The sequence below is a fragment of the Zonotrichia leucophrys genome, chromosome 1 (genome assembly GCF_028769735.1).
Source record: "Zonotrichia leucophrys gambelii isolate GWCS_2022_RI chromosome 1, RI_Zleu_2.0, whole genome shotgun sequence".
Lineage (NCBI taxonomy): Eukaryota > Metazoa > Chordata > Aves > Passeriformes > Passerellidae > Zonotrichia > Zonotrichia leucophrys.
In genome coordinates this window covers 28549997-28563035 of record NC_088169.1, presented here as the reverse complement: position 1 = coordinate 28563035, position 13039 = coordinate 28549997, and the positions used below count along the sequence as shown (strand labels likewise).

The 13039-nt window shown below is 42.0% G+C and overlaps 1 protein-coding gene across 6 annotated transcripts in view; it reads right to left on the bottom strand.

Moving 5' to 3' along the window:
• The window catches only part of ST6GAL2 (ST6 beta-galactoside alpha-2,6-sialyltransferase 2), a 175265-nt gene that overhangs the window by 27970 nt on the left and 134256 nt on the right, over nt 1-13039 (bottom strand). The window lies entirely within an intron of this gene.

Sequence of the window (13039 nt, the reverse complement as noted above, 5' to 3'; positions counted from 1 at the left end):
GATGGTTCGCATTTTAAAATCAGCATTCTTCACCCATCTGAACTGCTTTCATCTCTTTTTATCATTTTCCCTGATGTGTTTCCCCAGCACTTTTCAACATGTGGCTTCCAAACCACTGTGTAAGTTAGTCTTTGCTCAGTCAGATGTTTCTCCTGCTGAATATACATTTCTTACAAGATCTGCAATGGAAGCATCTCTCATGATCTTTTTAACAGATAAGCTTGCAGGAAGCCAAAGTCATAAAGGAAGAGGTCACTAATATTTTGCACTGAGTCACGTAGCAAGTCCAGACACAATTTAATCTATAAATGTTACAATTTACTCATTCCCCCACCAGCTTTGTTATATCTTATAACCAGAAGTTGCTAAGAAATAGAAAGGTTTAGTCCTAAATCAGGCGTGACACTACAAATTTCTAATTGTCTGTGATCATATGTTTGGCACAGCAGATTGCTACAACATAATAAGTCAAGACTCAGTATTCAACCTAAAATAAGAAAAAGGACTGAGATGCATTATTAATTATTTTTAAATTAAAGCAAACAAAAATCTGCCCCCCCTAAGCCCTCCACAACACTTATGTCATGAAAGCACACTCATCTTGGTCAGTATGCACATATTAGCATTCATATGATTAACTTCACTGTGCAGCAAAAAATACCCACATAAAACAAAAAAACAGCACCCAACAATATATTTGTATTTGACACTACAAGCAAAAGATGAGGCACCAGTGAGAATAAATCCAAAAACTTTACACATTAACTACTGCAGAAGCTTATCTGCAATTCCTTGTTACCAGTGAGGCCTCAGCAAGGATACCCAAATCTCTTGAAAACTGGAGCTATGCAGGCAAATCTCTGTGCTGCTTTAATGTTTTTTGCTCACAAGAAATGCCTTGTCCTCCAGCAGTACAGCTGAGCTGGAAGCAAATTCAAGGTCATTACTGTATTAGTTGCAATAGGACCTCTACAACCTCACAGCATCTTGAAGGCTGTGTGTCGAAAGCTGCACGAAGTTCAGAGAAATATCATTTTATCTTATCTCCCTCTACACTAAACATCCAGTCCTCTCCCCCTCAGCCCTCGCAGCTTCTCACACCTCACAGTCCCTGGCTTTGAAAATGTTTGGGAGGAGAGGGGAGCCCTTCCACAAGCTCTCCACCATCCTCCTGCTGGCAGCAGACCCCTCTGCTGCTCAAGGGGGATCTTCCTCAGCACCCTTGGGGGATGCCCCTGGATTCCTGCCCTGTGCTGCCTTCAGCAGCACATCTCAATTGCAAAGAGAAAAGCATTTGTGTAGGAAACCAGAAATGAGGATTGCAACGAATTACACTGGCTAAATAAATAAAAACAGGTGGTTTCATGGGTGCAATTACTGAAGTCCACTGGATGCTTCAGGATAAGCTTTCATCTCTTTTACCTATGCTCAACATACAGCTTTTGAACTGTTAAAGCAATTCTACACAAGTTTTTAAATTATCATTAGCATTTCTTATTGTCTCCAAATTCACCCCCACCCCCTCTGTAATAATCTTACTTACAGGCTGCTGGAGTCAAAGCTGCTGCAGAGGAGGAGCAGAGGAATAAGTCTACCCCTGGGGGAAACACTGGAGATTTAACCCAACCCAGCTTCCTCTCCAGCAGAAGTGATAAGCCTGTTTTGCCCCAGAGGCTGAAGACCTCATTTTCCTATGTATCTCCCTTCCAATGGGCTCCTTCAATCATTAACTGATTCAAGTTCCAACTACCATATGCAGAATGCCTTTTTTTGCTTTCCCAGTCTGGCCATTCACACAAAAGCTCTGGAAAACATGAGGCAAGGTACAAACCAGTGAAGTGGGCAAAAAGGGAAGACTTTCTTATTTGCTTAATAGAAGTCTTAGCAGCAGCTATGAAAAAGAAAGGCAAACCCCAATGGTATCTTTGAGGCATCTCAGGAAATAAAGGCAATTCCCCAGTGGAAATTAAAGGCTGATTTTCCAGAAGCAGCACCCACTTGTGGGAAATTTCATCTTGCCAAGCTCAGATGCAAGAAACCAAAGAGTTCCCCCTCCCTTTATAAAGCCCATTGTTTTGCAACAAGGAGCACTTTTCATTTTTCTAAAGTAGGCCTCCTGACTATTTCTTAAATGAGAAGAGATGGATAAGGGAGATTTTTTTAATTCCTTTGAAACATTCCTTCCTTTCAACACTGTCTATTGTTAAAATTAATTTGTACAGACCCTGGCAGCTCAGAGGTCAGGATGGTTCAAGTTGATGTGCTAAGATGTGCACTGTTATGTTAAACAGGGTTTTTCTTGGCTGCAGCTTTGCAGCAAAGGTCACCACAGGGTTATTTGGGGTAGCAAATGTTAGCTGTGGGCAACCATTCCCAAAGGGCTGAGAATCAAACCAAAGTTTATTTGATGGAAAGCGTAGGCAGCCTGAACAGATAGTAAATGCTCTGTTAGTTTGCTGCATCTCTTAGTCAGCTAATTCCAGAGTATTAAGAAACCTCTGGCATAGGGCAAGACAGCTGGAGGCTGCATTTCCAGGGTGGGGAATACACTCGTCCTCTCATGCAGAAAGTGCCAAATTGGTTTTAGCGTTATCACATCATTTCTGCCATGGTGGAAGCCATACAATAGGCAGCAACAGACAGACAAGCCTGTGGGGAGTGGTGCCGGCCAAAAGATGTATATTACAGTGTGGATGGCCTGTGCATTTGTCTTATTGGCTCTGATTAGGTCTCCTAATTAATGAATCTCTTTTGGACAACTTCCTTGTTAGTCCCAATAAATCTGGCTCTTTCCTTCAGAGGAGTCAAGCTGCATTCAGTATTTTTTGTGGCAACCTAAGACACTGTCTTCTGAAATAAAGAAAAAACACCCAAAGAAATCTGAAATAGGATTTTTTTTTCCCAATATTGCCTTTTAAAGCTATATTTAATTATCTACTTAGAGAAAATTCCTTGAGAGGTATTCAAATAATGGTATTGCTAACCTGAACCACCTAGTGAATGTGAGTGTCCCAAGTCAGAGCATTTGGAAAGACTAGTCTCAGGTTTTTACTTCTGAGGATGCAGGCAGGCAGTGTGCCTGTCCTTCAGTCCTCGGATAAAACCAAGGATTTCAAGTTAAAGGGGGTGGGAGTGAAGCAACTTTTTTATTTATTTTTACTAATGACCCATTTCCAGGAGCTTAGGCTGTAAGAAAATTGCCAAATATAGTGAAACTTGCAGTAAAACTCACTCAAGCTGGCAACCCGGCAGCTGGAGAAATGCTCAGTGGGGTTTCTGCCAAGGAACGCGTCCTAGATTATTATGTAGGAGCACAGAGGCTTAGATCCATCAGTCTCTGGGGCTTAGTGGAAGGTCAAAGTTATCTTCTATGCATCTGATATGTAGTCTCCATGCTCCATCATCAAGTTCAAGCTTCCTGGCATTTTAGCCAGCTATCACTTTCCCATAGCCCACAGACCACATACAGGTTGTCCGAGTGTGGGCTGACAGGAGGGAAATAAAAATAGAAAAGAAAAGCTGCACCAGCTCTGATCCTTCACAGGCAGACCTTCCCAGCACCAGTGGAAATGTTTAACAGGGAAACAATTGTCAGGGAGAACCTGGTTTCCCAGTGACTGACTGCACCTTGCAGGGGACCCTCCACCTACCCAACCTGCAGCAGCTTTTCTCAGGAGCCATGAGAGCAGCTCTCACTCTGACATGCCCTGAGATTCACCACTCCAGCCAGGATTTCCTCACGGATTTCAGGTCAGGGGAGACAACTGGACCTCTGTCTTTTCCAGAGAGGTATGAGCTGACCACAGTCTTGTTATTTTAACTGAGGGTTTCTATAGAAATGTAGTACACACCACTTCATGTGGGATTCAGTACAACTTTAGTGTAAATCACTTCCAGGCTCTTTAATCAAAACTACAAAGGGGCAGAAGTGTCACAGAGTTGTGTGCAGACAAGCAGTTTTTACAACATAAATTATCCCCCAGAGCCTCTCAAGGAGTGTCTCAGAGAGTCCTGTACCACCTGTACTCAGCCTTATCTACTTCTGACCCTTTTTTGCCCTTTGCTCTTGCCACACCTTTGCTGTTTCCTGGACCTGCTCACAGCAAGGTGAAAAGGTTCAAGGCTGCTGAAGTTGCTGCAATTGCCAACAGAGCTTGGTTTCACCACAGCAACCAGGTGCAGAAACCACCACTTTGGCCACAGTCCTTGGCATGCCCTCACACACAGTAAAGAAGCAGATGAAGTATTTTCACTGCCCTTGCAGATCTACCAGCTGGGGGCTTTGGATGGGTTTTGGTCATATTTCAGCTGCCACAGCACTGTCTCTTGATCCAGATAGCAGGGAAAAAAAATCCACTTGTACCTACACCAATATAAAACCACTGCAAATATCCAAAACAGTGCAAGTCACTTTTCCACAGTGAAATTTAGTATGCCACTGCACAGTCATGGAGGGATCTAGGTTTGCACAAACACCATCCCAGCAGGCTCCACTCTTCCACCTCAGTAGTTCCTCTGCAGATCCAACCACAGAGCTGCATGTAGTTTTTCTGTGCCTCCTTTGTGCAGCTCTCCTCCCTCTCACAAACTAGAGGTTGCAGAGGAACTGCAGTTGTTCCCAGGGCACCTGACCACCATGAAGGTCCTAGGAAGCTGAATGCTGTGCAGACTGAAAGATCAAGCTGGCAGGAGATAAAAGCCATGTGTGGAAACAAGGTGACCAGACTGATGGGCATCACTTACTTGTACATCCTCCACTCACACATAACTGCTTTATTAAAGTATTTAGTTTTATTGCTGCAGTGAGGCCAATGAGGAGGAAGTGAGCTGTACACCAACACAGGGAGGAAGAAGCAGGGGCTGGGGGAGACTGTGGCACTGGGCCAGGAAAGAAGGAAGCCTGGCTGCAGGGCAGCAGAGAGGCCAGGAAGGCAGAAAGACTGAAAATAAACGACACCCATAGTGCTGGTGGAGGAGCAAAACAACACCTGCCAGAGAGGCAGCGACACCTCAGCACCACAGGGATGAGAACTGGAAGTGAAAACTTCCTCCCACCAGAATGATCACATCCTTCCCTTTGGGGAAGCAGCATGAGAGCCCTGCTACTGCTGAGGGAAGGCCCTGGACTCGAGCATCCTATCCTATTCCTCCCAAGATGGGGAAGAGGCTGCCACGATCCTTCAGCAGATGGGAAGCCTGGGTGAGTGGCAGGACCCAAGCTGTGTCTTTCCCCTTATTCTGGATGGCCACTCCCAGGTCAGTGTGCTGCTTCCTGCCACCCCTGTGACTGGGAAAGGGGACCCTGGAGCACTGAGCCTGGACCTTGCAGGTGGAGCACAACCCTCACACCAGGGCACTTTCAGACTGAGCTTTGCAATGGACCAGCACCCAAAAGAGTTGCACACATTTCCCCTGTGAAGGTTACTTCACACCCCATGCAGGGATGCTCCAACATACAGGCACAGATGGTGCCTGAGGACACACAACATGAGCAGGAGTTTATGCCCATCTTTGGCACAGCCTGGCTTTCTGTGGGACTTATTCCCACCCACAGAGTAAGGTTTTAATCCCAATCCTCCCTGCAAAAGCAGAGTTTAGGAGCAGCCTGTGCTTATGTTCTGCTTTCATGTGTAACTGCACAGAATGCCAGGAACCTCTTAATGCACCAAAACAAGACAGAGAGGCACAGAGAAATGGATAATACTAGTCAGTGTCTAATAAAACAGAAGAAAAAAATCCAGCCAACATACATAACTGTATTGGGTTCCCTTCCCTCTTTTTAAGGGACAGCTTTTGATACCATACTTGCAAAAACACATAATTCAAAAAAGGAAGGAAGTGCTTTGACGGTTTTTATTTAAAGCTTGACAGGATAAACGAATCACAGTCTCATTAAATCACACAAATCTCAGGCTGCACACAAGACTAAACCACGAGAAATAGGACGTTACAAATCCTCATGCAGTTCTACACTTCCAGCACAACAGCTCATTTTATTTCTGCTCTTGGCAAGGTTAGAATAAAAGGCTTCTTTTCTTTGCTCCATAAATGTTTTTAGCTGCTATATTACTTGAACTTAATACAGCAGTAATTGCCCTGAAAAAGGGCAATCTGAATTGCTTCCTTAAAGAAAGAAACATTTATAATAACACACACATGAACAGAGAGTACAGTTACAAAAGACCTGTTTGAATCTCATCACAAAAACTTGACCAAATTCACTCACTCTTCCAGGCAAAAGCAATTGGAGAATTTTGATTTTACACTCTAAAGCAACACTTATGAGATATACTAATTATCCACATCTCTGTGTACCAGTATATTTTTCATCTGCCAAGTATGCTCTTACTGTATGTTTCTAACACTGTAGGCACCGCTTTCCTTTTAATTACAAACTTCTTTATTGGACTGTAGTTTGTCTTTTTACATTTGTTCCAGAAAGCAAGCAACTCAGCCCTTCTTTAAAAACTCTAATATAGAACAATGTTAAACAAATTGTTCCCTGTTTCTCAGCTCTATCTCAGTGCCAGTTCCCATTTTGTTTATGTTAGCAAAATAATTGTAGGAGGATATTTAGAAAATTATCATTGTTTACATCTCATTTCTGTATATTCATATATATACATACAAACAACATTCTTTCTATGTGCTTATTTGCCTTAGTCTAAAAGCTTGAGTAAAAAATTTCACCCTGGAAGAAGGCTTGCCAAACTGAAGGATGAAGTCAGTTAAGCCCTTTGTTACATTACAATCTAAAAATGAAATTTCCTGGACTGAAACAATTTTCCCTTCTTTTTTGTATATTTTAATACTTAACATGATTATGCTGATAATAAGCCAATCTACACTAGCTGGGGTATTTTGGTTGGCTTCCTAAAACAAAATGAAGTGGTATTAGTATTTCCCCCCCACCTCTTTCTTTCTCTCTCCAGTCTGGCACTGTTTTATGCATGGCTGCGGGCAAAATTAGTTTAAACTATAACTAGCTCAACAGAAATCTCTTCTGTGGGGGATACAGCTGTTTCTAACCTGACATGAACCACTGGAACCTGAATCCTATCTCCCTGGAAATTTTACAGATTTAAAGAGAAACAGGATCTCTAACAACTACCAGCATGAAACTAGCATGAGCAATTGTGACAAACCAAGGTTGCTGGCTGGGTGCTTCATCCCCTTTGTCAATCACTGATGTTCATGTGCAGCACACAAGATGTCTTTTCCCCAGCACTTGCCATCCATTCCCTACAAATACAGCTGACTTTTACAAGACGGAAGGTAGCACAAAAAGGATTAGGTTCTCTGAAAGCTCTAGCACCATTAAAACAATGAGACACAGAGGTAAGTGATAAGCCATACAGAGCTGGCTAGCTCCCAAGATTATTTATAGTAGTTGTTTTTGTTATAAAAGTTAGAAGGATGGGATAAGATTGAGACCACCCTCACTGGATATAACTGGAGTTACCATTTGATGGTAATTTTCACCATCAAAAGAGACAGCAAAACCTAAAACCTTTTATTTTGAGACCTACAGGCTACTACAGATGAATCTGTGAAAAAGTAAATACTTTACTTTACAAGATACTTGGTAGAGTTTTTTTGGTGCCTTTATCTCTAGAGTAAAGTCCCAATTTAAATACTGACTTTAAAACCTGAAGCTAACCAGTATATATGCAATACAGTCCCTTCCTTTGATTGTTCAACAGGTGGCACAATCAAAATTTTCATTAAAATATTTCTTAGTATTTCAAATACTGGCTATGCATTTCTTGATTTTCAGCAAACAGGAAGGCCTGTTACCACCAATTTCAATTAAAAACCTCTCCTTCTAATACTGCCTTTAAGCAGCCAAGACATGCAAAGCCCTGCCTGCCTTTTGCACACTCTGTTTAGATGATGTAGATGCATTTGCTGAGAAGGTGCTGATGAAGTGCATCGTCTTGCCCAGCACAGAGCACAGCCTTCCTCTCATCAAGGTGTCAGAAACATCCCAAACTCTCCCTCTCCTCTCCTCTCCTCTCCTCTCCTCTCCTCTCCTCTCCTCTCCTCTCCTTCCCCTCCCTCTCCTCTCCTCTCCTCTCCTCTCCTCTCCTCTCCTCTCCTCTCCTCTCCTCTCCTCTCCTCTCCTCTCCTCTCCTCTCCTCTCCTCTCCTCTCCTCTCCTCTCCTCTCGCACACTGACAACTCAGCGTCCATGGGAACAGACACATAGAACAAGACCTGCGGCGAGGGGCACGTGGGGTGTGCCTCCCCTGCCCTAGCAAACCCACCTGCTTCCTCTCCCAGGGAACTCTTTGAGACAGTGCTTGCTTCTCTTCTGGCTCGTGCCCTTCCCAGGAAACAGGAGTTTTCCCTCACCATGGCACCATTTGCCATTTAGGAAACATACTGGCAACACTCAAACCAGCCACTGGGAGAATTAGGAAAAAGGTTTGCAATGGTGGAGATGAAACATTTATGTGATTTTGACCCTTGCCTAGGATAATACAACCTCAACCCTTGCCTGCAGCTCTTAAGTGCTAAAGACATGAGGTAAGCAATAAAGTGAAGCCAATTCACTGCCCTAAATCAATCAGAAGAAGGTTTTCTCTACCAACATGAAGAGTCTTGTGAAAAAGAAATCCTTGTTTTAACATAGATTGATTCCTCAGCAACATCCAATCCTGTCAAACATATTCTGCTAATGGGGTTTAGTCTTCCTTCAGTCCCATTCAGACAGTAAATAAATGGGGGAAAAATTAGTCTGATCTAAAAACTAATGCTTAAGATTTCTAAAATTTTCAGGATTTTTGCTTTTATTTTCTGATTTATATCTATGCTTCTAGTCAGCATGTTAGTAGAGATGCTTTACTAACAGTTAAAACTACTACAGCAGATATAGACTATACTACACAGGATGACTGCAAGCAAGGCAAAATTTTTCTACTTTCATCACACTGGATTGTTAGGTTCTTTTAAATGTTGGAGAAAAACGCATTGAAGTTCATACTAAAGATGCAAATAGATATATTAGTAGCAATCATGAATGATGTCAAGCAATGACAAGACTCTTGTTCTGGTGTTCAGCTGTGTTCAATCTGCTCCAAACTCTTTCACAATTTTCAGTATCTATGCAAAAACAGTCTGTTGTGCCTGCTCTGCTCCAGGAAAAGAGTAGAATTCTTACAAATCAGTATTTGGACATGCAGCAGTACAGCAAGGTGCTGGCAATCAGGCAGGACACCTGCCACCAGTAGTAAACCTATCAGTCACCAAACCTTTGCTTTGGTGAATTGATTAAATCTTTGATTCACCTTTGGTTTGGTGAATTGATTAAACCAAATTTACCATTCCAATAAAGCAGAAGGAAATCTATATGGGAACAGTAATGTTTTAATCCATTTCAATGCATTGCATAATTCCATAGTACTTCCAGTAACCGTAGTGATTCTTATTATATAAACCCTCCAAATGTGAAACCTGATAATAGATCCAATACACCCTGGAGGGTCATGAGAGTCACCAGGTCATTCCCAGAGGGTAATGGCAGAACTCTGTGTGCTCCCAGCACCCTACCAGGGCATTGATGCAAAGCTACAGGAGAATTCTAGAGCACCTCACAATTCAGAAGGGTAGAAGTAGTGGTATATTCAGGTAGAGGTATACAAAGATTTTAAGACAAATTTAGGAGCAGCTGTTGGCCAGTCTACTTACAAACCAAATTTATTCAAACATTTCTTGTACCTAAAATTCTGCTTTTCTACATAAAGAGCCCAAAGCTGTGAACAGTAACAGCTACATAACCTGGATTTTTTACTTCAGCATAAGAAAATGAGTACCACTGAGCTTTTCTCAAACAAGAAGGCAGACAATATGTTATGCCCGACAAGAACCAAGATAAATATTGTTTGAAGCTAGATAGGGAATGAGGAGTGACTACTCAAACCCACAAATCTGAGGTTCAGCTCTGGATCCAGAACCCCACTAACGACATTTGCACACAAGCAAGATCTCACAATCTGGATACTGTCAAAATTTTGTCTAAATATGCTGTGCTATTACAGATTTTCTTCTATTTTAGCTACTTTTTCAGATTCCCAAACCCTTTCAGATTGCTCCAAAAGCAGCAGAAACTATTAACAGTAAATTAATTTATGATGAAATGGACTTATCATACTAACTAGAGATAATTTTTTAAACTTTAATTGTTCAGATTTGATACAGCTCTTTAAGAATCCTATCCAATGTGCTTTCACAAATCTCAATGGATAATATTTATCTGACTTATTTACTAATTACTTCCAAATTACAAGTGTCCCTCAGGTCTGAATCATTTCTGATGAAAAAATGAGCAGACTTTTATACCATGAGGGAAGAGAAATTAAAGGAGAAGAATTTGTATGGTTCAGATCAGGCTAATGGCAAGTTTGATTTCTTTAAAGTGTTTTCTAACTTTATCACCACATGCAGTTAACAATTTGTATTTGCCAAGACTTCTATGCAACTGCCTTGCCTAGATCTCCGAGGGTTTTATTTAGTAAAAGGAGATAATCATTAAAAGCTATGGCAAAAGCAATATTCCAGACTGCAGATACTGTAAATGTCACAGTTTCCATAAACAAACTGAGCGTGGACAAGCACATGAGGAATAACCACGTATTTTAAAGACACTTAAACAGAACATGCCCAAGGGCACAGTGTAGAGAAGCCCATGTTTCCATCAGTGGGTAACATATTCAGTCTCTTTTCCAGGAGCTGAAGAATCCAAGTTTATGTGAATTCTAATGCATCACTTTTCTGCCAAGCACACTTGTACAAAACAGGCACACTTCAGTTTAAAATCAATTCACTTGGCTTGGGCATCAGAGAATCGGGGAAAAATAGACTTTTAGTGTACAATATTAGCTCTCTAAAAGCATTATCTTTCTTTGAAAAATATTGTTAATATAATAAACACTTTATGTACTCTATGTACTTTATTTACTGCTACTTTTTCTCCAGCATTTCAGCCAGTGACTGAAAGCTCCAGATTACAGCAGTGTGTTTTCTCCAGCATCACCATATCACTATAATCACCTTGATTTCCAAAATTCAGAAGTAGCACCTCTATTTTGAACTCCAAGACCTACAAACCAGTCACATTGCTATAAGTCTTGACCCAATTTCTCTTTCTCTCGATGACACTTTAATTTAGAATGACTGCTTCCAAGTCACTTGACATTTTCCATATGTACTTTGCATACATGGGACTTGCAACTGTCTTCTTTTGTAACCTCACTTCACATTGGCAGAAAATAAATGAGGGGAACCTTTTGCTCTAAAAGATATTACATTTCAAAGAACATTTTGTTTAGGAACTCTAAATGAAAGAAACATGAAAAGTATTTAGAAAATAAGTAAGAAAAATCGGAAAGAGGGTTAAAGCAACTCAGTCAAAAAGCAAACTGCTGTGGGAAGATGCCTTTACTTTCTTGAGCTGGATCGGATGTCTATCTTAGCTGTGCTGAATTTCTCAGCAGTCAAGGCTATGAATTACTATTGGCTGCTTGACTGATTAACCATGGTGCTGGTATGCCTGAGACCTTCCAAGCACAGCAGGGTTATTGCAGCAGTAGACAATACTATAATATTGCAGCATTACAGGCTTTGCAGTTTTCTGTTCCTTCTCTCAGCTTGTGCAACGGGTTTATGACATTCCTTGGAAACTCTCATCTGGGAGCACAGGATGGAGCAGCACCAGTAGAAACTCACAGCTCTGCAGCCCTGCAGCCTGAAGAGTGCAGATACACTATTTCTAGAAACACCAAGAAGATTAAAATTCCTTGGGGTGACCTCCTCCTTTGAGGTCCTGCTTAGCGAAGAAATCATGCAGAGAGTCACTATGCAGGCACTCCAATGCCATGCAGTGATATGTATCTGAGCTAACTTAGGAACCAAAAGATGCATCCTCATATCCACATATTTTTCTTTGCACTTCCCCTTTGATGGCTCTGGTTTAGATGCTATCATCACCTGAAGAATTCTCAGGGCACTTTCAACTGCAACTAGTTATTGTTTCACAAAAATAAAGAGTCTAATGTCACACAGGACAGAAGCAAAGTTCCACGTACACAGTGTGCTCAACCCAGTGCTAGCGTCCCTATTTATCTCATGATGACCTTGCAAGAGCAATATATATTTCTGAGACTGCAAGGCTTAATTATTTTAATTCCGTGGTCCAGGAGTTTTCCATAGGGTTTCTCTCATGCTTGAAGCTTTTGCAGACAATAGTGGTATCACTGGTTTAAGTAGCTGTGATCACATTACCTGCACCCTTCTCAGTGGCTGCCCATATAGAGGCACATTGATTTTTAGCTGATTCGGTTGGTCTTTTCAGTGTTCCTAATCATAAAAGGCCTGAGCAAATAGAAAACCTACTGATCACTATTTTATGCAGATACCCTTTTACAGGAATTAACCCATTGTAAACTAATGTAGGAATTGTATTTTTGGTGTGGGGTGCATTAGGCAAGAAGCAGGCATGCCCCTCTGCTACAGCTGCTAGCCAGTATCAGCACAGATGGCAAACAGGACAAAGCCTGGCCTTGCACAGACACACAGAGAAACTCCTGGCCCCATCGACTGCAGAGCTGGGCAGGTGCTGAGTGATCCAGCCTAAAAGGCAGCCCTAGCAAAGAGTCATGTACAGCACCCTGTCTCATCAGCAGCAGCACCTCCTGACTTCTGCCAAGTCTCTCCTGGAGCTTTATAACTTAAGCCCCAGAAAGAAAAACACAGACAAGCAGTGACTTCAAACACTCTCAGCCTGTGCCTCAGGGTGAGGGCTCGTTCCAGCCTGACATCTGTTCCAGCCCTGCTTGCTCTGTCCATACAGTGGCTCAATCAAACTAATTCAATGTCTTGAAATACAGCATATTTAGAGACCTTTGCTCATTTGGCTCCATCCAGCAATAACAAGTATCTGCAATAGCATGCTGTGGTCTTCTCATCATTCAGAAAACAGCAGTCAGAGCAGAGGAAAGGGCTGGTGCACAACCAGGTCTCACCCTGGAACAGAAGTCACT